Raw genomic sequence first — 27,442 nt, forward strand, 5'->3', positions numbered from 1 at the left:
TTTAACTTGCCTTCAATTTTCTGCCATAGCCATAGCAACAGACAGCAGAGAAGAACACACTTCTGCCTCCGCTGGGCACTTCGGAACATCTTGGCTTATCATTTTAATCTTAAAATGTTAAAATATTGAAATAAAAACAAACTTATATTGCAAGTTTGTTTTTGACCTATAAATGCTTTCTGATTTTCTGACCAATAATTGCTATTTTGTATGCTTTTTCTGATAAACTAGTCATTTGTTTATCCAGCCTAAGTTATGGTCCCAGCGAGACCGGATAAGAGGGTGTCTACTGTAATTACATACATTTGAGTTTCAGACTTCAAATCCTTCAGAACATATATCTTAACACAACCCCCTGATTATTCTAGAACATTTCTAATCAGAAAATATGTCAAATATGTCTGTATTTATGGGTCATTGTTCCCCCATTATGTTGGCTTTTCTCCAGATGTCTTGCACTAAGAGTTTGAAAGCTATCTGTTAACCCTGGTGATCATCATGATATTCCGCACAAACAGAGGGACTTTAATGCTCTGATTTAAACATGTTTGCTATCCATGTTCATTTACAAGGTTTCCTGAATGGCAACACTGTTGTCAGCCAAGAAAAATCACTTATTTATATTTAAATGCAGTGCAAGGTATGAATATGTAGTGAGCACTGCTGTTCACCACACATCACTATGCAAACATTTGAAGCCTATACGGAATTTATTGAATCCAAGGGGTTCATCTTTTTTATTATTGAGAGATTGGTTCTTTCTTCCTGGAGTAGACTAGAAAATGCAATTAGAAAAACAGAGAACTGTTTTGAAAGTTATATTTATTATAAAGCTACTTCAAGTTCTAGATTAAATGAATCAACATCTATTAGCTATGTTTAAAAGTTTAAAGCAGCTAAGTTCTAATAAGTCAGAGTTCTAGGATTAATTGTCTGATTTTATGTAACTGTAGTAGTTGTATTCTTTAAAGTCATGATTGGTTTGTGTGCATCACATTTTTGGAATTTGTTGCTATTTAACTTTGGGGAACAGGATTATGGATGTTTCTGATGAAGTCTGCTGTGGACAGATAGACAACAGCTCTTAAATAAATTCAGTTTACTGCTTTGTTTTGATGTCAGTCTTTATTCTTCTTTTAGAGTGTGTGTGTATATATATATATATATATATATATATATATATATATATATGTGTGTGTGTGTGTGTGTGTGTATATATATATATATATATATATATATATATATGTATATATGTATATATATATATATATATATACATATATATATATATGTGTGTGTGTGTGTGTGTGTGTGTGTGTGTGTGTGTGTGTGTGTGTGTGTATATATATATATATATATATATATATATATATATATATATATATATATATATATATATATATATATATATATATATATATATATATATATATATATATATATATATTGTAAGAGGAAGCAGGAGAACACACAGAAGAGTAAGGGAAAAGGAAGAGTGGTATGATGGTGGTAGAGCAAGGGTATATATTGCTGTGGAACAGTGTCCATTTTATTACATATTCAAGAACATCAGAGGAAACAGGTAGCATAAAATGATGAGGATAGGAAATACTTCATAGTGATGGCATCAAGGAAAGACTAACCAGTAAAAAAGGCAGACAGATGCCTAACAGGGAAGGAGCTGACACAAATGGGGGGGACTGAAAATGAAAGAAGCAGGCAGCTAGACATACAAACATAGGACAGGCAACTGATGATGAGTAGGATTGGAGGAAATTTAAACACAAGGAAAAGGAACATCATGATGGCAGGATAGAGTGGGGTTGATATCTGACCATCAAGCTGCACAGTGGCACAGCCAACCTATGGTATTTCACCTGTATGGCTGCCCTTATGGCTGTGCCTAATCACTATTGCCTTACCGGTCAGGAGTGGGCTGTTGTGAGCTAGGCCAGTTGCATAAGAATGCATACCAGGTAGCCAGTACTGTTGTCCAGCTATCATTCCATCCAGGCAGTCATGAGGTCTTCTAACTGCTGATGGGTGACATGCCACCCCATTGATGTCCACTAGGGGGTAAGATTTATTGCCCCCGAACCAGTCCCATGTGTGTAGGACACTGGCACAGTTCAGAGCTGCTAACACTGTGACTGCAAGGTGCAGCGAATCTTGACCAAACCAATCTCCTAAAAATGTAGTGTCCAGCCTCAAGGATTATATCAAAATGGAGTAAACGTGGTCTACCAAATGCAAACCGGCAGGACTTTGGGGAGACAATGTCAGATATGTTTCAAAAGAGAATTCCAAAAAAATGCATTTGTGATACCTTAAACAGGTAGCAATCCTATTAAATGAAAAATGACATGCAAGCCACCAAGCAGCATCAAGGGATAGCCTGTTTCATGCATGTTCAAGTAATGAGAGGTTTAACTGACATAGGAAGGGTAGTGGAATGGCCCATGTAAGGGTAAGGTATAGCAAACTGACAAGGGCATTATGTATTCCTGGTGGGATAGATTAAACAATGATGTGAGACTGAATGCAGCAAACCAAGCAGACCCAACACAGATGAAAACATCCATTATGGTGATGGCACACAGAAGGTTAGCCCTGTCTGCATCCTTATGATGCTGTCAAGAATCACTGTGGATAATATGGTCAGTAAAACAGTTCAAACTGACTTACAAGTTGTGTGACATAAAAAGCAATTAGAGAATGTTTAAACTGTATGTCAGCACATTGACTGGAGAATGAGCATTCTCCAGCAGGGTATTACTGTACAAATAATGCCCGGTATATCAAGCTGCTATAGAGCTTGGACAGAAAAAACCTAATGGCCGCCATTATTTCACACTTGCTAAGCAGAGCTTCTGCTGTTTATTGAGTGAAAATGTAAAAAAAAAGAAAATTAAAAAAGAAGTGTGTGTGTTTTTATGCCTGTGTGTGAGTAAGTGTGTGCATGCATATGAGTGAAAGCAAGATCGATGAGCCATTATTTTACACTCTCTAAGCAGCATTTTTGCTGTTTAGCGAGTGTAAAAAAATAAAAAAAAACTGAAAAAAGTGTATATATGTGTATAAGTGCATTTATGTTTCTTCCTGCGTGTATGAGTGAATGCAAGCATGAAAGCAGAAGAGACGCTGTGTGTATATGTATGTGTCTCTTAAAGCAGAAGAGAGACTCTTTTTAGTGGGGTCCATGTTCAGCTACCAAATTCTAAAATACTCGAAGCACAAAATAACAAACGGAAAACAGTGAAAGGATAATCTTCACACTATAGCAACTTCGAAAAAATACCTCAAATGGCCATAGGTGGCCCCAACCAGGAAGTAATGCGATACATAAGGTAAGTGAAGGGGAACCTTTAAAATTGTCCCTTTTTTCCACTGTAGTGCATTCTCAGAGTTGGTAAATATATATGTATATATATATATATATATATATATATATATATATATATATATATATATATATATATATATATATAGAGAGAGAGAGAGTGAGAGTGTGAGTTGGGGGTTGTAGGGGGCTGTGGGGGTTGCAGCCCCCAACCTTGGTTGGTTGCATGTGCAATGTTAGCTACCTATGGACATTTGTTATAGTTTTTTTCAACAGTGATGCTCGATGATTGTCACATTTGCTGTTTTACTTTTGCTCTTTTGGGTTCGCGTTTTTTTAGAATTTGGTAGCCAGACATAGACCGTTTTTAGTGCACATACCAACACCAACCAATTATGAAGTAAACAATAAGGAACCTCTGTTCGTGGTACAGTAATGTTTTTCTCTACATCATTATTGTCTATAGTAGCATTTTACACATATTCAGTCAGGAAATACACACAATTATTGAGAATTATTCTTTGCTGAATCTCTGTGTTCATCTCTGCTAGCTATCAGGTATAGACTGAAGAATCTCAGGTACAGAATATTGGAATGAGTATCATGAAAAGGTGTTGGTTGCTTTCAGAGTCAAAGGTAGAATGAAGACAGGTTCTATATAGCATAATGGTAGCTTAGGAAACACAGGGAGGACAGTATTTACATTACCAGATAATGCAACATCACAATAAATAAGGTTTAAACTTCATCAACTGCATCTTTTCATAGTGCCTCCAGTACAGCTTTGGCAGGATTAATTCAAAGGACATAATCTCTACAAAAATTTGAGAGATTTAGAGTAGAAGTAGATCCTGATGGGTGCATTTACAGACTTCTCAATAAGTAAAGAGAAGAGCAAATGAAATAAATTATAATTAAAACAAAAAAAAAATAAAAAAAGAGTTCACCATATATGGTTCAGTGCAGAAATTCCTGCTGATACACTCTCTAATGTTCCCAAAGGAAATAAAAAGAGGTATGATGGAATGTGTCCAATTTGTTAATAGAGTACAGCAACAATGTCTGCCTATAAAATATATGCAGCTAGTGATCATATATATTATAAACAATAACTTCTCAGGTGAAAACCATCCATTAAAATGTGTAAGATACTTAAAAAAAGAAAAACATGTATATTAGCCTAATAAAAATAAAAAAAAATTCAGAATACCTATTATCTTCATTTGTATGCCATATGATTGCAAATGGGCTATAATTTTAACAGTATCCTAATATACCACAATGGTCATCTTATCAAAAACACATGTACCAGGGAATATGTTTAACTAAAGAAATGTTTGTCTCATCTGGAAAACAGTGCTGCATGTAAAACAATTCCTGTAGCTGAAAGCTAGGGCAAGTGCAATCATACCTCTCAACTTCTTAGTGTAAGAAATGTAGACAAAGCCTAAAATAGTGGGGGACAAAGGACCAAAAATAGGGACAGATTTTCAATATTATTCTTATAAACTTAGAAAGTTGCTAAAATAACAGTTTTTTTGTTAGGATGTGTTTTTGAGGGATATATAGTCTAAAACTCAAATGTGTGTCATGATTTAGTGTTCAGTGATTTGACAGAAAGCCACAAATTTCAATTCAAAGATGGCTGCCATTCTGTGAACACTGCTGAACTACATCTCTGCATATACCCTGAAGAAATCTAAACTTTAAATTGATACTAGGAACTTTTTAACACTAAATCTTCGACAGAACAACTACAACTTCATCTAATTACCTCACAGGAGGAAGAAAATCCAAAAATTAATACATTATTCAACAGGATTATAATAGATTAGCTGGCTCTGACAAGGAAACAAACAAAGGCACCGTGTGCTCTATACACTTTAAAAATCTGTACTGTACAAGGATGTCGAAAGAGGAAAAAAATATGGACACAATCACTACTAAAACAAAACTTTCAGAACTGCGGTCACCGGAAAAAGATGTGATCTCTAAAAGGCAAAAAGTTACTAAACTACAAGAACAACAAAAGCTAGAGACCAGAACTAAATCAGACCAAACACTGAATATGGAGAACATTAAAACTGCCTTATTACCCATTCAAGAAGCTCTGAAAGAATTAACTAGCCAGATAAAAACGTTTGGAAACTCTTGCAACCAACTACTTGAAAGAATGGAAAAATCTGAAACTCGGATTTCGGAAAATGAAGACAAAATAAATCTACTAGCAAAAAAAAAACAAGTACACATGATTTGGATATTCAGGCTATTCAAAGCAAAATCACTGACTTAGAAGCAAGATCCAGGAGAAATAATATAATTATTAGAGGAATTCCTGAATCTGTACAATACAATGACTTAATCCCATCTATAACACAAATATTTGCAGTGCTCCTAAATGACTCTGACATGGCAAAGCAAATCATTATTGAAAGAGAACACAGAGCTCTGAGAGAACAACAAGCTTCAAATACTCCAAGACCTGTATATGCTAAAATTCTTAATTATCAGGATGTTACCAGAATACTTGTAACTGCTAAAAAAAGTGGTGGGAATATCATGTGGAAAAACAGATAAATCTCTCTGGCTCAAGATTTACCTTTGCAAATCAGACAAGTAAGACAGTCTTTATCTCCTTACTGTAGATTTCTTATTGATAAACTGGTCAAATTTCAAATGAAATATCCAAATACATTAACTTTCACAGTAGATGGGATTAAATATTCTGTTTCTGCGAAAAATGAAGCCAAAATTACGTTTCTGAAGGTTTTTAAAAGTGTACCTGCTTCTGAGACTTGAACTGTATTCTCATTGGGACTGCCAGGCTGCCTGAGGTTGGATCTGCTGATTACTGTGGCTCGAGGTCTGGGTAATCTTTTGTCTTCTTTTGAAATACTTTAGGCCTCTCCTGGATTAATAAGGTTGCTGTTTTTTTGCTGTTTTTGATGACCTGCGATCATTTTCCGAAGTTTTATGGCTTCCACGAGTTGTCTGCATCGACGAGAAGACAGGAAATGCCTTCAGGACTGTAGAGGGGACATATTTCGATGTGGCACTTCCAGAAGTCCGTCTGTAATAGTGGTCCCCCATCGCGAGTATTCTGCATGGTTTCTAGGCTTAGAAACCCGACAGGTCTTGTTTTTAACCCTGTAAGGACATTTTAACATCAAGTAATGTACTGTTTTGTTAATTTAAGCACATAGGAACATTTTTATACACTGGTTGGTTAGTTAGTTAATAATTTAAACCCTTTCCTATATGACAGATTAAAAGGTGTTATGCAGTACTGTTAAATATAGGGATTTTAGTACATCTTGCAACTTTATAATATATAATATAACCTATATATTTTTACTCAGGGGTGATAGTTATATATTACATTATTTACATATTAGTTTATATGAGTAGAAGATAGCAATAGTCTATAATGTCTAAATAAGAAAAATGTTTATTTAAAGGTATGTGTGTTTTTATACAGGGTTATAACTCAGCTTCTTTCTATAATAGAAGGAAAACTTGTCCATTTGTTAAAATCATATTTTTTTTTTTCTTTTCTCTTGCTCAAATGTTATTTTATGAGTATATAGGTGAGTTATAGTATTTATATATAGCACGCTAATCATAACTACTAAAAGCTTTGTACAGTAATGTTATATCTTTAATATGATTTTTTTTTTCTTTTCAATAACAACTAAGATGTAGATAACAGTGGTGTTTGTTAGGGAATGTTTAGAATAGACTTTGTAATAGTTAGGTTAGCTAATATAGGTCTTAACTATAGGATGTTTTTAAGGTTTTTTAATTTAAGATTTTTTTGTTTCTGTGTTTCTTTGACCCTTTTAGTCCTCTATGATATGCAAGACCTATGTATGTCCTGGTCCGGGGTTAGAGTGGGTAGGCACTGGTATAGGATGGGATGTCAAGAATGCTTCCAAATTATGTACGTTTTTCAACTTATTTTACCTTTCCTTTTTGTTTTCCCTTCTAAACTTTTACGTTATAATAACTATTTGAATGTGGGAAGTAGACTCATGGAACGTTAAAGGGCTCCAGAACTTAAAGAAGAGAAAGTTAATTTTACACTTATTGTTGCAGGCTAAGGCAATGTTTATATTACTTCAAGAAACACATTTAACTAATGATCAATGGGTTGATATCCAAAAAAGAAAGTGGATTAGAGAAGTAATAGCTTCAGAAGGTAAAACTAACAGTGCTGGGGTAGCTATAATTATTAAAAACAAATATAAGGGAAAGATTTTAGACTCTAAGGTGGATAAAGATGGACAATGGTGTTTTGTTGTTCTCTTAGCTACCCAGTTTGATAAACCAATCTCATTGTTAAATGTTTATGCACCCTGTAATGACCAGCATCTATTCATAACATCATTATATCCAATTTTGACACAATATGATAAGTACTATGTAATTACCTCAAATCACACTGGCTCTGCCCTTGCTCTTCTCCTGACTGACTCTTGTTTGCTACTTCCACATCTTTTTACCTCTTTAATAAATTACCTCTATCTGCACTGTACACACCCATCATCTGGACAAGTATTATTTCTCCTTCTCTCACACTGCCTTGTCTCCAGCTAGCTTATATCACTGCTCCCATCACTACAATTCTTCCCCTTGACTCTCTTCAGCTTGTGACTTCCTCTTTCTTGTGATTTTATCTCCTATTACCGCTACTTACTTTGCTTATGTTTTACCTCCTATCACCTCTACTTACTTTGCACTACCTAATGCCTTGCACAGGTAGTATTTTTTAGTTTTTTTTCTTCATGATAGGTCAAGTCCAAGTCCAGATGCTATAAAAAAAAAAAAAAAATTTCAATTCTGTATTTAAATACTGCTGTTGTTGCTGTGTATTTTTGATTCACTAATTGCTTTTCTATTGTTTTGTATGCTAATTAGTTGCTAACTCCTGCTTAGTAGTTTAGTTATCCTCTTGTATATATTTTTTTTCTGTGTGTTATCGTAGACTGTTACAGTGGAGCTTTTCTCCTTGGGCCTCTACTGAAAATGGACATGTATCCAGTTAGACTAGCCCGGTCAACAAATGTAAAATAAAATAAAAAAATAAAATAAAATAATTATTGGAGGAGACTGGAATTCCTATCAGAATCCGAAGTTGGATAGATCTTGTCCACAAAGAGCATTTAAAAAAACAAGTGGTATCAGTATTAAGTGATGTTAAGGAAGACTTTCAACTATATGATCCTATTCAGTATTTAAATACTGGTAATAGTATAAATAATTATACTTTTTATTCCCCGTGTCATAAAATGTGGTCCAGAATAGATTTCTTTTTGATTTCAAGAATAATGGTTAACCTGGGTCCCTTAGTTGTTACACATGCACGATACGCATCAGATCATTCAAAAATTTCATTAAGTTTTGCTAAAGATCCAATGGAGGTCCAGCGGCAAAGAGGTTTTAACTGGTCTCTTAACCCAAATTTGTTGAATAAGGAGGAAATAGTGTAGGAAATTACAGGTCATCTTAAAGAATTATTAGATAGATTAAAGAAACAACAAAGTGCACCTGGCATTGATTGGGCGACAGTTAAAGCACAAATAAGAGGGATCTTTTTGCAAAAAGCTTCATACTATAAAAAAATACAAAATAGAGATATTCAAAAACTAGAGGCTAAAACTAAGACACTTGATCAAGAATTGATGCAAAACTTTAATACTCAAACAGAGGTGGAACTACTTAAATGTCAAAAAGATCTCTTCCTAATACAAAATCGTAATTTGACGTTTCAGGAACATAGAATGTTAGTGAGGCATGCCAATCATGTGCAAACACCATCAAGGGCATTAGCTAGGATAATTAATCAATCGAGAACAGCAGTACAAATTTCGGAAATACATTTTAGAAGCACAACTTATTTCAAAATTGAAGATATCATAAATGTCTTTGAGCAGATATATACTAATATATATGGTGAGCATAGTGACTTATCCCCCCATAGAACTAGCAAGGAATTTTTACAAACTATTACATTTCCGAAAATAGAAGACAGTATTCAAAGTGATTTGATTAAACTGATATCTGAAGAAGAAGTGATATATACAATTCAATATATGAAATTGCACAAGTCACCAGGTCCGGGCGGTACGACGGTGGAATTCTATAAGAAATTTGACAATATCTTTTGTAAAATACTCTCATGTGTCTTTAATTATATAATTAAGAATACAATTAATGATCCCCATCTTAATGCTTCAAAAACCATTTTTATACTCAAACCTAACTCTGATTCTCAAAACCCAGATAATTATAGACCAATTTCATTAATAAATGTAGATATGAAAATTTTAACCTCTATTATAGCTAATAGATTAAAAAAAGTAATGAATCATATTGTGTCTAGTGAACAGGCTGGCTTTATGGCAAATAGACAAACTAGTGATAATACACTTACACTACATACCTTAATAGCTTATGCTAAACAGAAGAACCTTAACATGTATGCGCTTATGATTGATTCGCAGAAAGCTTTTGATAGGGTTGATATAAACTTTTTGTTTGAAATTTTACCATATTTTAATATATCTCATGAGTTTGTTGAAGTGTTAAAAATTCTATATAGTAATCCTTATACCACACTCTATATAAACAGCAATTCTTCTAAAAGAATACCAATCAGAAATTGAACATGTCAGGGTTGTCCTCTGTCTCCTTTATTATTTAATATATATGTTGAACCTTTATTCCTATATATTAAACAGAATATATACCACAATGCCCCACTAGTTTACAGAACAAAAATATCAATGGCAGCGTTTGCAGATGATCTGAATATTTATTGTACAACTCCAATCTCAGACACTAAAAAGATACTAAAAGCAATAGAGATCTTTTCAGAAGTTTCCAACTATAAAATTAATCTAAAAAAAAAGCTAGCATTTTCCCATTGAGAACTCCCAAACCCTTTTTACTGTTGCCTCTGGTGGGACAAATAATGTGTAAAGATAACATTAAATACTTGGGTATTGGCTTAGCTACGGATGATAAGGATTTTTATGTTACTAATACTAAAACAGTTTGGGATCAAATAGTATCTGATTTGGGGAGATGGAAGAATTTACGACTACCAGTATTATCAAAAGTATCAATTATCAAAATGAATGTACTACCACGATTATTATATATTTTCAGATCTGCTCAGGTAGTAATTTCAAAAACATTTTTTAAATGAATTCACAAAGAATTAGCTAAATTTATCTGGGAGCCAAAGAAAACAAGTATTTCATATGAAAAATGAATGACCCCAAAACATAGAGGTGGATTGGAGTTACCAAATTTTGAAATTTACTATCTTATAGTAAACTCAAACAGGCTTCTTAGAATTGCTAATTATAACATAACTAGCACTAAATGGATACCTACCTGGGTAGTTCTGAACTATAAATATATTTTACATTTAAATATTAATCCTAAAGCCATACCCTTTTTACCTAAAGAAACTTTGAAACTGTATGGGATAATGGATCACATTAAATTATATGTAACGTCTTTACAAACCTTATTTCAATCATTAGATCTTGCTCAATATATGATGGCTTATCAACCCTTTCATAGAAACCCTAACCTGAGACTAAATAAAAAACTAATTGATCTTAAAGAATTCCCATTAATAATCAATTTAACTTTAATAGATATTTATACACTTCTCAAACTCTCGGCTAATCAGATAAAACAAGAATTAAATTTACCCAAAAATTATCTCGTTATTGTAAGACAAATTAGGGAACTTTCTATAATTTACTTTAAAAATTTTAAACCCCGAGAAGAGAATATAACTAAATGTTCGAATTTGTGGCAAGCTCTCCAACAAGATATTAAATTTATAACAGCAGCAAATCATCTAATAAAGGAGTTTAAATTCCAAGATAAAATTCTTGTGTCAAAATATTGGAAAGAGAAAATGCCAGAGATAGAAGACAGTCATATGATAAAAGTAATTGATTTGACTACAAAATCTATTTCTCTTCAAAAACTGATGTATACCCAGTTGATGATATGGAATAATGCGTATTATACACACCTTAGCCTGCATAAATTTAATTCCAAAAATTCTCCAGTTTGTCCATACTGCAAGGATCAATCTGCTGATCTTCTTCATATGTTCTGGAGTTGCAAATGCATATACAGACTTTGGAACTCACTAAAGATACAACTTCAAAAGATGGGTTACCAAAGTACAACATTGTCATGGAAATTTATGATTTTGCATATTCCCCCAAAAGAACTTCCTAAATCTCAAAGTATTGTATTAATCAATATCTTTTTATTAATGAAGCTATACATAGCTACTAATTGGTTAGACCCATCCAAAACATAGTGGAATAATTTTAGAGTACTAGCAATAAGGCATATACTAGCTCACAAATTACTTTTGAACCAACATAATAAAAATATTAACAATCCAAAAATATGGGAACAAGTATTTAATATTATATTAGTGTAACATCTCATATTTGAATTTAAAAATAATTATTTTTACACCTTTAAAAAACTCTGTAACACTAACTGTTTATTATTTGAATTGATCTTAACCATTTGTATACTTTTGGTGTATAATTCAATGTGTTACTTGGAAGCATTTATGTAAATATTGTATATATGTTTTGTGTTTTTGTTAATTACTTTAGTTGGTAGTTTCTTTTTAATTTTTTTGTTTTGTTTTAATTTTGTATGGCATATAAGAAAATAATAAAAATTATTATTGAAAAAAAAAAGAAAGCCACAAATTTCATGAGAAACAGACCAAAAATATGGGACAAAAATCTTGGCATTCTGTGAAAATCTGAACTGTTGACAGGTATGAGTGTAATGTAAATATCTCTCTTTCTGGTTGTAGTCCAGTCAGTATCAATTCCATGCATACCCTTCGGTCTTACCAAAGCCCCCCCCCAAATTCAACAAATGTAAGGAGGTAGTTGTAGTGCACCTTTAGCTGCAGAGATTCTGACTGCTTCCATATATTGATAATTGACTCAGCACTGCAAGTACAAAAGAGGCCTTAATCCATGCAAGAGATTATTTACTCCACTTTTACAGAATAGGCGAACTGTACATCAGCACCCTGATTGGAGAACAAATATTCTCCAGCAGGGTATTAATGTACAAGTAATGACACTGAAAAATGAGTCCACTGCTTCATGGCTGCATATTAAGCTGCCTTGTAGCTCGGACTGCAAAAAAAAAAAAAAAACTAAGAGCTGTCATTACTTTACACTTGCTAAGAAGCACCTTTGCTGTTTAGTGAGTGTAAAAAAAAAATTTTGTGAAAAGTTTATGTGCGTGTATGTATGTTTATGCATACGTTTATGTTTCTGGTTGCATGTGTGAGTGAATTCATGTATGAAAGCATAGGAGACTGTGTGTGTGAGAGAGATCGAGAGAGTGAGAGCAATCTTGTGAGTGAATGCGTGTTTGACAGCAGAAGAGAATGTGTATGTGAGAGATCGTAAAAGAGTGAGAGCAATCTTGTGTGAGTGAATGCATGTATAAAAGCAGAAGAGACTGTGTGAGAGAGATTGAGAGAGAGAGTGAGAGCATTTGTGTGTGCATAGCTCTCAACTGTCCAACTTTTCACAGAATGTCCAGATTTTTGGCTCGTATTTTTTGTCTCTTCCTCATAAAATTTATGGTTTTCTGAAGTTTTGTGGCCAAACAGTGAGGATGAAATTCACTAAATAATGACAGGCATTTGAGTTTCAGGCTTTATATCTTTCAGAAAATGCATTGTAATACAAGACCTTTTATTCTAGCAACTTTCTAAGTTTATAAGAGCAATATTTAAAATTCGTCCCTATTTTTGGGGCTTTGCATCCCCATTACTTTTGGCATTGCTCAGATTTTTTGTACTAAGAGAATGACAGTTATGCTTGTGTGAGTGAATGTGAGTATGAAACTAGAGGAGACTGTGTATGTATATGTATGTGTGCGTGAAAGCAGAAAGAGACTGGCTATGAGAAAGAGAGGATGATCTCTCTGTAAAATTGCTGTGCTTTACTTACTTATTTTTAAAGTACTATATTATTTTTTATATATATTTTTATGCAAAATGCTTCCTCCAACACCATCAACATATACTAGAGAAGTTTGAGACATTAGGCGGAGGAACTATTTTACATCAAAAGTATATAAAAAAATAATACAGTACTTAAAAAGTAAGTAAAACATAACAATTTTACAGGGACCCCATTCTCTAAGCACAATAATGCCCTCCAGGGTGTGTGTTAATGTGTAATTAACTCTCTTCCAAGGATGTAGGTGTTAATTAGACATAAATGGGTATTATTGCTTAAGTATTAGTCATTGAGCATATCTGGAAATGACATGAAGTCAAGTTTGAAACCATCTCAGAATCCAGATTTCTTAAGATGCAGTCTAGACACAAGTGTCTCATATTGCATAGTTAACATAAAATAGACCTATTACACTGTATTGTCAAGCTCTAAAGGTCCTCAGCCTTTGGAATCTACCATCCTCTCTGATCCTTCACGTACTGGGCTCCATGGCAGTACCAACTGTAGTGTTTCAGGTGAAGTTCTTCATGTGGCTTTCCCAATGGCCTTTGTCAGTAAAATGGTTACTGTTAACCTATCCACTTCATCACCCTAAAGCTGTCCGCCTTGTGTTGCCATCACTTATCCTGGTGGATGAGATCCCTCTGTTAACCCAAGGATACCTCTTTGTTTTCCCCCTGCTGAGGCCATTGAAACACCAGATACCTTCCTATTAGGGTGGGGTGGGGGGTATTTTAAGGGGAGGGTAGTCAAAGGGAAGTGGAAATCAACAGAAGTCCATCTATACATCAATGTTTTGCAGATGATCACCACCTTCTCCAGAGTGTGATCTCTATCTAAATGGATGCACATCTGTAGTTTGGTACATCAACAAATGAGGGAACCCACTCCTATTTAATGTCACAAATACATGAGGATTTTGCAATGGCTATGTCTACAGAGAACTTTCAAGTAACAATGCACATGCCAGGTTGAGCCTAAATCCCAGAGTACAGGTTGAGCAGGTGCATTCTCATGTGTCAACAATGGTCTCTCAACTATACGGTAGTGACTGTCATTTTCAATTGCTGGGGGCAACCTTGCAGTGACCTGTTTGTGTCTCCAACTAACATGAAATGCAGACAATATTTTGCCCTCATTCTTCAACAAAGACAATCACTGAGAGACTCTCTGGTCCATATTTAGCCTCATAGACTTTTTTATGCCTTTCCCACACTATCACTACCAGTACCTCTAATATCCAAATTTCATCAGAAAGCTTCCATGTGCAAGGCATATGTAATTCTCATTGCACTCTTCTGGCTAAGACAAATCTGGTTCCTTCACATATGGTCTCATCTTCAGTAATTATCATGGGTACTGGATCCCAAACCAGATTTGCTTTCCATCTACCAAACCCCACCATAACATCAAGTCCTTCAAACTGATCATATGGTTTCTCCAATTCTAACATTGGGCAATGATACCTTACTTACCCCTGTAGTGGTGCAGGTTTTGCTTTTCTCAGAACCTCCCCAGTCAAAACAAAAAAACAAAAAAACAAAAAAAAAAACAAAAGTAAGTAGTAAAAATTTTCATTATCGGCCATAGCAAAAGGTCCTTTCTCAGCTCCTGTTTCATCTGTTCTGGAAGCTTTGACTAACCTTTGCCAAACAAGAGCAAGTTATACACCAATTAACGTGCATTTGGCTGACATTTTGAGCTTACAAACTTGTTCAAATTCTTCTTCTGTTGCATCTCTAAAGATTTCAAAAGCATTCCTCAAAGATGCATTCTTGTTGAGACCCTCAGTTAAAGATCCAGTTCTTTCAGGAGACATTACCTTTGCATTCCAAGCCCATATGTAAACAACCCTTGAACATGCTTTTGTTACCACTTTGAAATACCTGTCATGGAAAACCTGTCTGGCTATAACATTGGGCGGGAAAATCTCTAAGTTACAGGCTTTGTCTGACAAACATCCTTATTTGATTTTTTTGTAAAAACAGTAACACCGAGACCTAACCCTTCATTTATACCTAAATCTGCCACTGAGTCAGCACTGAATAAATCATTTTATCTCTCCCTCTTCTTTCCCAACTAGTGTAATCAGAGATAATACATCCTGCGTACCTTAGATGTTCATGATCTGTTGATAATTAATTTGCATTGTACAAAGTCTTCGAGTAAGGATGCTTAGTTGTTTCTGTCTTTCACTAACTAAACTAAATTGGGCTCAAACTTTTCTAAATTCACCCTATCCATTGGCTTTCAGATTGCATATCCTTTATCTTCATCTTAAAGGGTTTGTCGCTCCTAGCTGAACTAAAACACATTCCACTAGAGCAGTTACTACTTCTGCTGCATTTTTCAAAGAATTATTCGATTGATATTTGTGCGGCAGCTATGTGGTCTAAAGTGTAGACTTTTGCTAAGCACTAGAAGTTGCAGCTCATTTCCCATTCCAGAGGGGTATCTGACGCTAACATTTTCAAAGGGATTCTGTCACGATACCCGATGTGATTCAAAGCTACGGGATTTGTTCCATGTGTCAAGACATACAGAGGAGGCAGCACAGGATATGAAACTTATGTAAATAAACTACTGAAAATCAAAAATAAAATATAACAAAACCACCATGACCAGTGAAAACCAAAGTTATGAAACTTATGTACTTGGAATAGCAATAGATATTCTTCCTCTGATCACTGTAGCAGTATTACTAACCATTGAGATATCCTACCAGGGATAGCCATACATCCAGATGGAATAAGAAAAATTAGGTGTTTTCCTTTCATGCAGTAAGTTCAATGTTTGACCTAAGCACACCAAGACTAAGAAGTACGTAAGAGGTGTGCAGTTGAGTACTTCAGAACTTTCTCATCACCAGCCTCAACAATAAACATGTTTTACTGTCAGCCTCCCAGAAGTACAGCTGTTGCAAATTCCACTTGTCTTGGGCAGATAAGTATCCCCATCAGGGAACCTGCTCTTCTTCATATTTTTTAACCAAATATTAACCTTTTCATGACATCTAATAAGGGAAAATGTGATTGTGGGAGGCAAAAACTTCACACAGTCAGCCACACTAAATGTCTTCTTGCATCATGACAACAAGAATTGCTCTATCTGCCAATCTTTCATACCTAAAACCCTGATAAGCCATTTTTCCTCCCTCAATATATACTTTGAAAACCAAATATTTAAAGAACTTTAATTGTGCATAAAAATGGCGATGACTCCTCCTGATCAGGCAAACGGCATCAGCTGAAAAAATCTAAATGAAATGCTTTGGCTGTTCAGTTGGACTTGGATGTCTGCACTGCGCATCTTTGATGAATCCTCAACTAATCTGGATGCTTTGTCCTCCCCCCATGATCCCTCATATTGGTACCTCAGGAGTCTGAGCCTACTCATCATGAGCAGGTTCCCCTTCCAGCTAAGAAAAAGCAGAAGATGAAGTAATCAGAGACCCTCTGAAGAATCCTTGTGAATTCTCTCAAGCACTCTAGAAAATCTTCATATCTTTGAAGCTTGCACAGTTTTTTTCTTATGCTCCCCTTCCTCTACTGTTTCCTTCAGAAGAGAGAGATGGATTCTTCTGAGGAAGAAGAGGCAGACTCGAATGGATGTTCCCTAGTTTACCATTCTCAGATACCTTCTCCTTTGGGTATTAATCTGAGGAAGAGGACAGAAATACAAGATCACAGAGGCAGTCACACTAAATATCCATTTTGCTTAGGAACCAATCATGGCAAAAAAAATTGCTCCAGTTGCTAAACTTTCATATTCAAAATCCTTAAGATCCATTTGTCCTCCTTCATTTCATTTAAGTCCATGGATTTGTAAGTCATTTTTCTAGGGGACCATAGAACTGATACCTGTTCATCAGATGGGTTACATTTTATATTCATGATTTTTACCAGTACCCACAAAAGAGGTGAATGGATACCCATCCTGGACTTGTCACTTCTCAATTGGTTTCTGGGAGTTCCAAAATTAAAACTACTCACTCTGTAGTTTTTACTTCTATAACTGCTATTCTCAAATACATTCCTCATTGGATATGAGTCTGAGGAAGAGATCACTATGTCATCTTATTCCCCTCTGCAGGTGTTTTATTTGTGCATACAGTGCATGAGATGCTGCAACATTTTAATGGGAGTGTAAGCAAGTGTCAGATATACCAAAGAAGCACTATGGCATGATCTTCATGGGAGTCCCTAAACCCTGTGACATTCCTCTGGTTTTGAAGGGTTTGCAAGACACTTGCATCATACCTTCTATAAATCATGAGACACAATCTCAGCCCCTAAGATGCCCGATATGTTATATTTATTTATTTTTTTTATTTATCATTTGTTAACCAGGACAGTCCAACTTGGAACTAAGCCAATTTTCAGCGGAGGCCTGGGGAGAAAGTCTCCAGATGCATGTCTTTGAATGTGGGAGGAAACTGGAGCACCCGGAGGAAACCCACACGAACGGAGGGAGGACATGCAGACTCCACACAGAAGGCACCCCAGCCAAGAATTGAACCAGAGAACCTCTTACTGTGAGGTGACAATGCTACCGCTGCTGTGAGGTGACAACGCTACCGCTGCACCACTGCGTGTAAGACACCTATACGTTTTTGTATAAGAAACAATCATCTGACCCTACAGTCATTTCTTTGGTGCCTGATAAACCTACTAAACCTTGCCCTTTTCAAATGTCCTGCCTAATGATAAGGATAGTAGGGCATAGACAGATGTGGAAAGAAGGTATACACCTTATCAAGTCAGGCCTTTCCTGTTTTAAACTATCAAATGCACATCACCAGATATTTGTTATCTCTCCTGAGGGATTTGGACAAGCTGTATTCTGATATGTCTGAGGCTGATATTAAGTTTTCTGTTGTTTGATGGCTCAATACTATTGCTGCTCAAGTTAAAAATATTTTAATTAAATGCACCTATGATGCAGCCGATGCTTCCACTAGAATAGCTGCTACTTGTCTGGTTCTGAAGAAGTCCACTTGGCTCTGCTTGAGGATGTTAAATCTAAACACTTGGTTGCTCCTCTGGGTAGCGTTTTACTCCTGGTCCAGCTGATGCTGATATTTTAAGAACCCTCAAATGAGAGGCAAAATAGTGAAGGAATTTTACTAAATGTTCTAGTGTATCTGTCCTAGATTTTAAAGGAGCGACCTTACCAAAGCTGTCTCTTTCTTTCATAAAGATCAAAATGACCCACAAAATGGCACAAGATACCCCAAAAAGAGATCTCAGTACAAGACTGAGCAAGAAAATGAGGAGTCTATGCCCCCATTTCCTGACAAACCAGCCTCACCGTGACTATCCATCCCTCACCTCCCCCACCTCAGCCTACCCTAACCCCCTCTGCCCAGAATACTTTCCCTATCCCTCCCATCTTAGGAATCAATCACCACAAATGACTGGTTGTTTCCATCATTCAAAATGGTTGCAGAATGTCATGGCATTCTTTGCCTCTCTGATGAGGCATTCCTCTTGTCCCTTCAAGTCAGTCCCATTTAATTCCATTGATTTTGAAGAAGTTATTTCTCCAGGGCACAACAGAACTGATCACTGCTTACTAGATGGGTTACATTTTATATTCATGATTCTTTCTTATTCCCACAAAAGAGGGGGAGTGTCGATCACTTCTGGACTTGTCACTTCTAAATTTGTTTCAGACAGTCTCAAAATTAAAAATACTCACTCTGCAGTTTTTACTACTTATGATGTTGCCCCAAACAACCTTGGACATAAAACATGCATATCTGCATATACAGCTCAAGACAGATCCCATTAGGTTTTCAAAGTTCTCTGTTTCTGAATATCATTTTCAATTTTGTGATTTGCCATTTGGACTCTCTATGGCACCAAGAGTTTTCACAAAATACCTCGCTCCAGCTGTTACTTTCTGCAGGCTTCAAAGAATTTAAATCTTCCCAAATTTTCATAATTTGCTAACTCACCTCCTGTAAGAGAGAAGCTACATTTAGATTATATCTTTAAAATGGATCTTCTTTTCTTTCTGGGATTTACCCTAGACATAAAAAATTCTCATCTAATTTCTTCCTAGGATCTAGTGTTTCTGGGTTGCAGGCTGAATTCCCTGTCAATAACAGCATTCCTTCCTCAGAAAAAAAATGTTTTTCATAAAGGAATATTTTCAGTATGCTCTTCCTTTAGGTGTGACCTCAGTAAGAGAGACCTCGAGAGGGCTGGGCTTTATGGTCTCCATCATTATCATGATTCATTGTGCCAAGTTCCACATGAGGAAGATTCTGTGGTATCTGAAAAATCAATCCGGGTGCAGCTACGTAACCCACTGAATATTCCAATTCCTCTCCTGGCATTCATGAAAAAGGAACTTAATTGGTGGATCACTGAAATATCTCTCAATCCAGGGATGCCCTTCCTTGTTCCCCAACCCTTACCAAGACCTGTTTACAAATGCTTAAGACCTAGCCGGTGGAGCCTATTCTGTGAATATAAAAGTCCAGGACATATGGTCGTGGAAGGACAAAAAAAACACATAAATATTAGGGAAATGAAAGCATTGATTCTAGCTTTCCAATCCCCACATCACATCTTGGCTCTGGGCACCCATGAGATATTCAGACAACACCACAGTTATGTGTTTCATAAACAAGTAAGGTAGGACAAGATCTTATTGCCTTTGCAGATTGGCAATGACTTCTTAGGACATATCTATACAACTTAATCTGTTTCTTCCAGCAGTTTACATTTCTTCAGGGGACAATTCAGTGGCACATTCATTGAGTAGGTTCCAGACATTCAGGAATGGATGCTGAACAGAGAGGTTTTCCTACAAATTGTCATCAAGGGGTACTTTTCAGATGGATATCTTTGCTTCCAATTAGAACTGACAACTTAGTCCATTTTTTAAAGGGTTCTACACCCAGACACTTGGAAAATCAATGCCATGTCTTTTTCCTGGAAGAGAAGATCCCTTTATGCCTTCTCTCATGCTTCTGTTTCCCAAGATTCTCCTGAAAATCAAGAATGGCAAGCCAAAAACTGTGCTAGTGACTTCCTTCTATCCAGACATACATTGGTCCCACCTTCTATTTCATCTAGCCCAGGGCAATCATCTTAAGTTACCTTACAGGATGAACTTGCTCTCACAGCAAAACAGCATATTTTTAAATGGAAATATTTTTCTATTTGGTGCCAGAAGAATCAAGACCCTTATCTAGTGGGTATCCTTTATATTTCATCTTATTTGTGTTGATTGCTCTATACAGGGGTCTATAAATGTACATTCGTCAGACATTTGTGCCTGCTCCCATCCAGGTCCAGTCTTCTTGTTTTGAGGTAGACAATTTTTAAAAGTCTCCTTCACCTTATGTCCCCTAGAAAATTCATTCCTCCTCATTGGGACCTGAATCAGGTAATTTAAAAGTTGACCCCCCCCCCCTTTTGAGCCTGCCTCACTGCTTCTTTAAAGTTTTTGACATGAACGGCAAGAGTTTCTGAGCTGCAAGGTTTCATGCCTTCTTCTCATTTTTTTCATAAAGATAGGGTTATGCTCAGGACTAATCCTTCTTTTATGACTAATGTGGTCAGTGAACTGTATTTGAATCAGACTATCAACCTCCCTAGCTTTTTTTCCTCCCCTCAAAATATGGGAGAGAGAATTCTGTACTCTTTAGATACCCATAGGTAACTGAGGTATTACCTTGACAAAGCAAATCTGTCCAAAAGTCTAACTAGCTTTTCATTCCCTTCCAGGATAAAAAGTTGTGGCTTTTTGTTTCCAAGAAAACTATTTCCAGTTGTATCTCCTCTGTCATTTCCTTCTGTTACTCCTTGCTTGGCAAAAGCTCACAGACTTGGTCAAAGTCCTTTCTCCCAGAGTTGTTGCTAATTCTGGTACTTTATTCAAGGGTCTCAATTCCATTTCTGTCTTGCTGGATGCTACATTTTCATCTGTACATGCCTTTACAAAGCAATACAAGAATGATACCATTTCTAGGGCTAGTGATGGATTTGCCAGGTTCATATAACAAGGAATCTTTGACTCCATGTCTGTGCCTCATTCCTTCTCCCTGGACTTTTAGAAAGCTTTAGGGCTCTTACCAACTGTTAATAATATGCAACAGTGATTATAGGAAAGACACTGTACAGTTATGTAAGAACTTACCATAACCATAGTTGTCCAAATGATAACTGTTGCAGCATTATATTCCTCCTCCTTCCATCTTCTTTGTCAGATTTTCTTTTTTGGCTGAGGGGCTTTTGATGACCTCTTGTCTTTGTTACCTTCCTGGCTATTGGGTCTGGGGTAAAAGAGTGCCTAGTTAATTTGTGCCTGTACATCTCTATTTTAATACCTTTTAGCCTTGACATGCTTAGGTTATACATCAACCATCTGAGATGAAGACGCCTTGGCTTTGGTATCCTGGATGGGTGTACAGCTATCCGTGGTGGGATATTCCAACTGCTAGTCGATCAGTTGGATATTTATTTTTATAGTAAGTTCATGCACAACTGTACTCTCCTTATTTTCTCTCTCTCTTTGCATCTCAACAAGCCTCACTCCTTCCCACCTCCAAACTGTCACTTTCTATCCTAGAAGATTGTGATGTGTCTTTCGAAAGTCTTGTCAATTCCCTTTACAGTTCCCTTCTAGTGGTTGCATTCCACTGTTAAGTTTTCTTCCTTCATAAGGGCAGACTCCATTTGGGGAGTTGTGTTATGAAAGAGGGAGAGCTTGAGTACTGGAGAATATTAATCATTTATTTTTGCTGACTTAGCTTTGCTTTGAGGTAATTACGCAATAGTCAAGACAGGCAGACAGACAAGCAAAAAGGAATTATTGCTTTACTAGGTAATTAACTGTCTTTCCTTTGACTTTAAGAGCTGACATCTACTTCCTTCTTTGTCATCTCGCTTCTTGTCTTCAAAGAAGCTAGCCTGCTAGCTAATGCAAGCTCCATCTACTTATTTGGCTTTAAATTCTTTTTCAGAGAAACTAAAGTCTGTCAGCATTCAGCCTATCTCATAATTATGCTCCAACTGTCTTGCTATGTGGTTAATGGACGTGGTTGCAAGGTTGCCACATTTTCTTGCATACTCTTTTTTATTTGTCTGTCTGTTTCCTGATGTGCAACTGCATTTTGTTGTATTTTCTCTTGTGTGACTGTGATACTTTTTGCTTGCATTTGCTTATTTGTATCCTGCTGTACAGCAAAACCTAGAAAGAGAGTTTCTATTACCTTCTCCTTGCATTCAGATATTTAACCTGCTGCAGCTAATAAAGCCTGAACACATTCTGTTGTTCGCTCATAATCTCGCAACACAAAACTCAATGCTTGTTAAAGCACAGAAGTTCCACTTAAAAATTATCAGTGCTTATTAGTGCACAGTTTGTCATCACAAATTCACCAGTGCTTATTAGTGCACAGTTTCTCATCACAGATTCACAAGTGTTTATTAATGCAGAGCATTTCCACATAAAAAATAAAAATATATCTCTCTAGGTTCACAAATTAAAAAAGAAATCTCTGGGTTGTGTAGGTCAACAACAGTTAAAATTCCCCCAGCATTTCTGTCATATGTACCCCAGTTGATGCTTATGGCCTTCAGACAGGATAGTAAGTTGTCAGTTTTTTCAATAAGCAGAAAGAATGTAACATTAAAGTGAATACTAATATTTGAATGAAACTGAATTATTACTGGAAGGAAAATGTTTTTGTCTGTATAAAGCAGAATACAGTATTTTTAGGAATCCAGCAACTTACATACATTTCTATTCTTTTTTCATTTCCAGAGCAGTTCTCTTCAAATAATTCCTTTCTATTCCCAGTTCTGGAACACCTTGATTCACATAGGTTCATCCTCTGATTACTGTACAGTATAACTCCTGAATGTTCTGCAGCTTAACAAATCCCCTATTTACAGGCCAACTTCCTAGGCGTCATCACTGTTATAATGCATTGATTTACTTCCTAGTTTCCTTTTTCCAGCAATCTTCTTTTCTCCTTTTGGCCATTTTAGGCATTATTTGTTTTTATTTATCTCTGTTTAGTAATAAAAAAAAAAAACATTAAAGTTGCATGTTTGCCACCATATACGTCCATAATAAACCTGAAGTATGATATCCTTACCAAAATTATATAGTTTTGTTCTTATTTGGGAGGGCTAGACTTGAACCCATTGCCTCCCATCCATTATACTTGTGTGTGTGAGTGTGTGTGTGTGTGTGTGTGTGTGTGTGTGTGTGTGTGTGTGTATGATCGTGCGTGTGCACATGTGCAAGTTCTAGGGTTTAATCCTGACATACAGATACTTGTCCATGTTTTGTTTGAATTTTCTTCCCATGTCTGAATGGGATTCCTCCCCTTCATAAAAACATGTTGGGTGTTTACACACATACACACACACACGCACACACAAACACACACACACACACACACACACACACACACACACACACACAAATATAAAATTATTTCATTTCAGTCATAACAGGGGCCTTGTTTCTTGTTCATGGATGCAGAAATGAATAATGTTGTAACTGAATTAAAGACTTTCATTTCATTACAATAGTTAATGTAAGAACCACAGTTCTGACATCAACTAACAAGGCCCATTTTATTTAACTAATACTATATATAACCCTTGATTCACAGGATCAAAGACAATGGCTACATATGATGAACAAGAACATGAAAGAAAAATAAAAACCTCACCTTTCACTCTACTTTTGTAATCTAGTTACTTGTAAGTGTGTGTAATTTTACTGGCTGCAATTTTTACTACAGCCCAAAAGCCATAAATATTTTATTTTAAATATACCTAATTACTGTGCACCTGCGTACAGTGTTGCCTCCAAATGATCTTCTAACAAGTACATTAGCCTATATTTTACATCATAAAATGAAAAATACCAGTGATCCATAATGCCAGTCCATATTCATGATGGTTAGAGCAGTTGATAAGTAGTATACATTCATTTTTGGATGCTTGAAGGAGCTACTTGGACATCAGAAGTGGTACACTCTGTGATGTCATCGATTAAGACACTGCCCACTACTGGTGTCCTGTAGGGTCAATGTGGTTTGATTGATGCATTTTGACACTTGTGACAGGGGTTTGCCTACTAATGCATATGCTTATAACAATAAAATGGGTGATTTAGGATGCTTTCTATACTTGTAGGATGAGGGCACTTCTACTGTTACTAAAATATTGGTTAAAGGTCCTAATGGTATATCCAAATTGAAATACATACCTCCCTTAATTTTGGCCTAGTTGATGGTGTCTAATCACCTACAGGTGCACATCTAAAATCCAGAGGCAAAGAAAGCATCCTAGAATTAGAAATTGTTCTCACAATATTAAGTATCAATGCTACTGAATATAATGTCATATATATACCATGACTTATCTCCACAATTTAAAAGTCAGTAGAATGCAGTGTTTATGGATATTTTAGTACCTTTATATTAAGTCGATATACTGCTCACCATCATATAAATATTCCCAAACATTTATTATTTTAATCAAAGCAATTTGAAAAAATACAATGAAATCTAGATTGGTGACAATACTTTATCATATTAACAAATGTTAGATATTTCTGTTCCACACTCATGGTTATGCCTCCTGTAATAAAATCATCCTTTTTTGAATTTATCATGAAGAATATGATGCAGTAAAGTTCTTGCATTTGACAACATGAAATTATGCAGTTCTGCATTTTATAAATACATATACGCCAACATTAAATAGATATACACCAATATTGATGCACTTTCTATAGTCACATCAAATCATATTGACTTTTCTCAGAAGTTATCTTGAGTAACTCCAAACAGCTGCTTAATGTCCACTCATTGATTGGAAAGTCACAGCTGTTGGGCATTTTTTTCCTTTGTGACAGAACATAAACAAACCATCATCATTTGCTAAAAGTTTCTATAATATCAGCAGCCTCCACTAACCTATGTCAGTAATGTTGCATCATAATACATACATGGAAACCAATGCAGTCAAAAGGCATTAAGATGTGATAAAACGAAAACACAAGTTGAAGCAACTGTAGAGTCTTCACACAGGTTTAATTGTCTTCACACAGATGTAATAAAAACTTTAGAACTTGCATAATTATTTACTTAAACAAACATTATTCCGAAACAACTCATTATTATTCTTTAGAAATTTTTGTCTTTAAATAATTATTCATAAACCCGTATGTACTACATTGAAACATTTATAAAGGTTAAAATAAACCAAGTTTTAAAAACCTGTGTGAAGACTCTACAGTTGCTTGAACTAGATTAAGATGTGATGACAGAGTAATGAGGACAGGCCTGCCTATCTAGGAAAAAATACCTTTATTGAATTATCACTTGTGACATGGGCAAATTTGCATTTATATAAAAGCAATCAAACTATCAAACTATAGTAACATAACATACATTATACTTCACATATATTGCTATATATCAAACAGGAAGCAACTTTATTAAACCATCACTTACTACACAGTAATCATACATTTATATAAATGAAAACAAACCACACCAACACAATACTAGTTGCAAACATTATACACCACTTATAATCTACCCAGTTATTTTCAAACATTACAAAGCTCATTTAAGCCCTGCTGCCTTTTAAACTTCATTCCTCCCTTGTATGTATTGTCCTATGTAGTTTGCTCCTACCCTTTTGTAGAGATCTCAGTTCTTGTTGTTTTATGTCTGTTACTATATTCTCTATTTCTAGTATAGTTGGTTTAGATTTTGATTTCCATGTTCTAGTAATTGCATTTATGGGCCTTCATTGTCAGTGTTAGCATTGAGCAGCAAATAAACATTTAAGTTAATTAGTGATAAACAGTGCCTGCAGTATCCTTGTACTCATAATGTGGCCAGGATATCATAAGTGGTCCATTGCTGTAGTTCTAGAAACATTAGGCCTTGTCTGCAGGATGTTTGTGCACAGCCTAGGGAGTACACAGTCTGACAGCAGTTCTGTTCAGTTGTATAGTTACACTGCTCTCATGATGACACACAAGATGAACAGCACACGGCCCTTTTAAGAGACTATCGAATGTCTTTGAATATAGTAGTCTATAATTAACAATGTTATGGACATATATGTAGAGGAAGGTGGGGGCAGCTGCCATGCTTTAGCAGCTCAGGAAATAAGGAGAGAGCACAAATGAAAGAAAGATGAACATTAGGGGTTCTTACTTTCTAAAAAAATGTTATTAGTATTTGTCAAGTGCTCTTTAAGCTGTCTCTGCCTTACAAATGAGAGTCATCATCAGGTGGCATCTTACTATTCATATAGCTAAATATCATGCTAATGCTGCAAAAATATAAAGCAGGGGATCCTGCTTCTGCAGAATTACAGACCCATGCAAATAGTTTATTTATTTACTTATTTTAAGTTTCTTATGGCTTGCTGATCAGGTTATTGGGGTGATCTACAAGGAACACATTTCACCCAAATCCTGGAAGTTACAGCAGAGAAAGCAGGACTACAGTAGTATAAAACAAGCCAAAATACCATTTATAAGATAGCTCAATGATTCACTGTTAAATTTCTAGAAACTCCTTTGTAAATGATTCCCCAAAATGTATAAAACTAATTGCAGAATTGTTATAAATAATTATGTTACTGTCAACATATGTGACTCCCTCTCACTGTCCCTTTTTGTCAGATGTTCCCTTACTTGAGAGCAGGACAGGGTATTTGTCGACATAGTACATAGTTGCATAAATGGTTTCTGTGTAGTATGTTTAGTATACCACCATTCAATGATGTGATTCATTGACATGAATTGTAATAATGAAGACTGGTTTACAAAGCCTTTTGTCTTTTTTAAATAATGTACAGAAACTTCATATGGGGTGTAGTGCTGGGTAGCATTGTAGAACTATACAAAACCGCGAGGAACAGTAACATAGCAAGGTACAATATGCATTAATATATTAAACCATATTAACTTTCTGCTCCCAATTGCACTGTACTCTGCCATCATGCATAACTGGGATTCATAATAAATTGCAGTCATTCAGAATGAC

General features: G+C 35.6%; 1 protein-coding gene across 1 annotated transcript in view; it reads left to right on the top strand.

Annotated features, from left to right (window-relative positions):
• The window catches only part of LOC122800843, a 1,417,490-nt gene that overhangs the window by 849,190 nt on the left and 540,858 nt on the right, over positions 1–27,442 (top strand). The window lies entirely within an intron of this gene.

The sequence above is a fragment of the Protopterus annectens genome, chromosome 4.part1, assembly GCF_019279795.1.
Source record: "Protopterus annectens isolate FY-2018-M chromosome 4.part1, PAN1.0, whole genome shotgun sequence".
Taxonomy (NCBI): Eukaryota; Metazoa; Chordata; order Ceratodontiformes; family Protopteridae; genus Protopterus; species Protopterus annectens.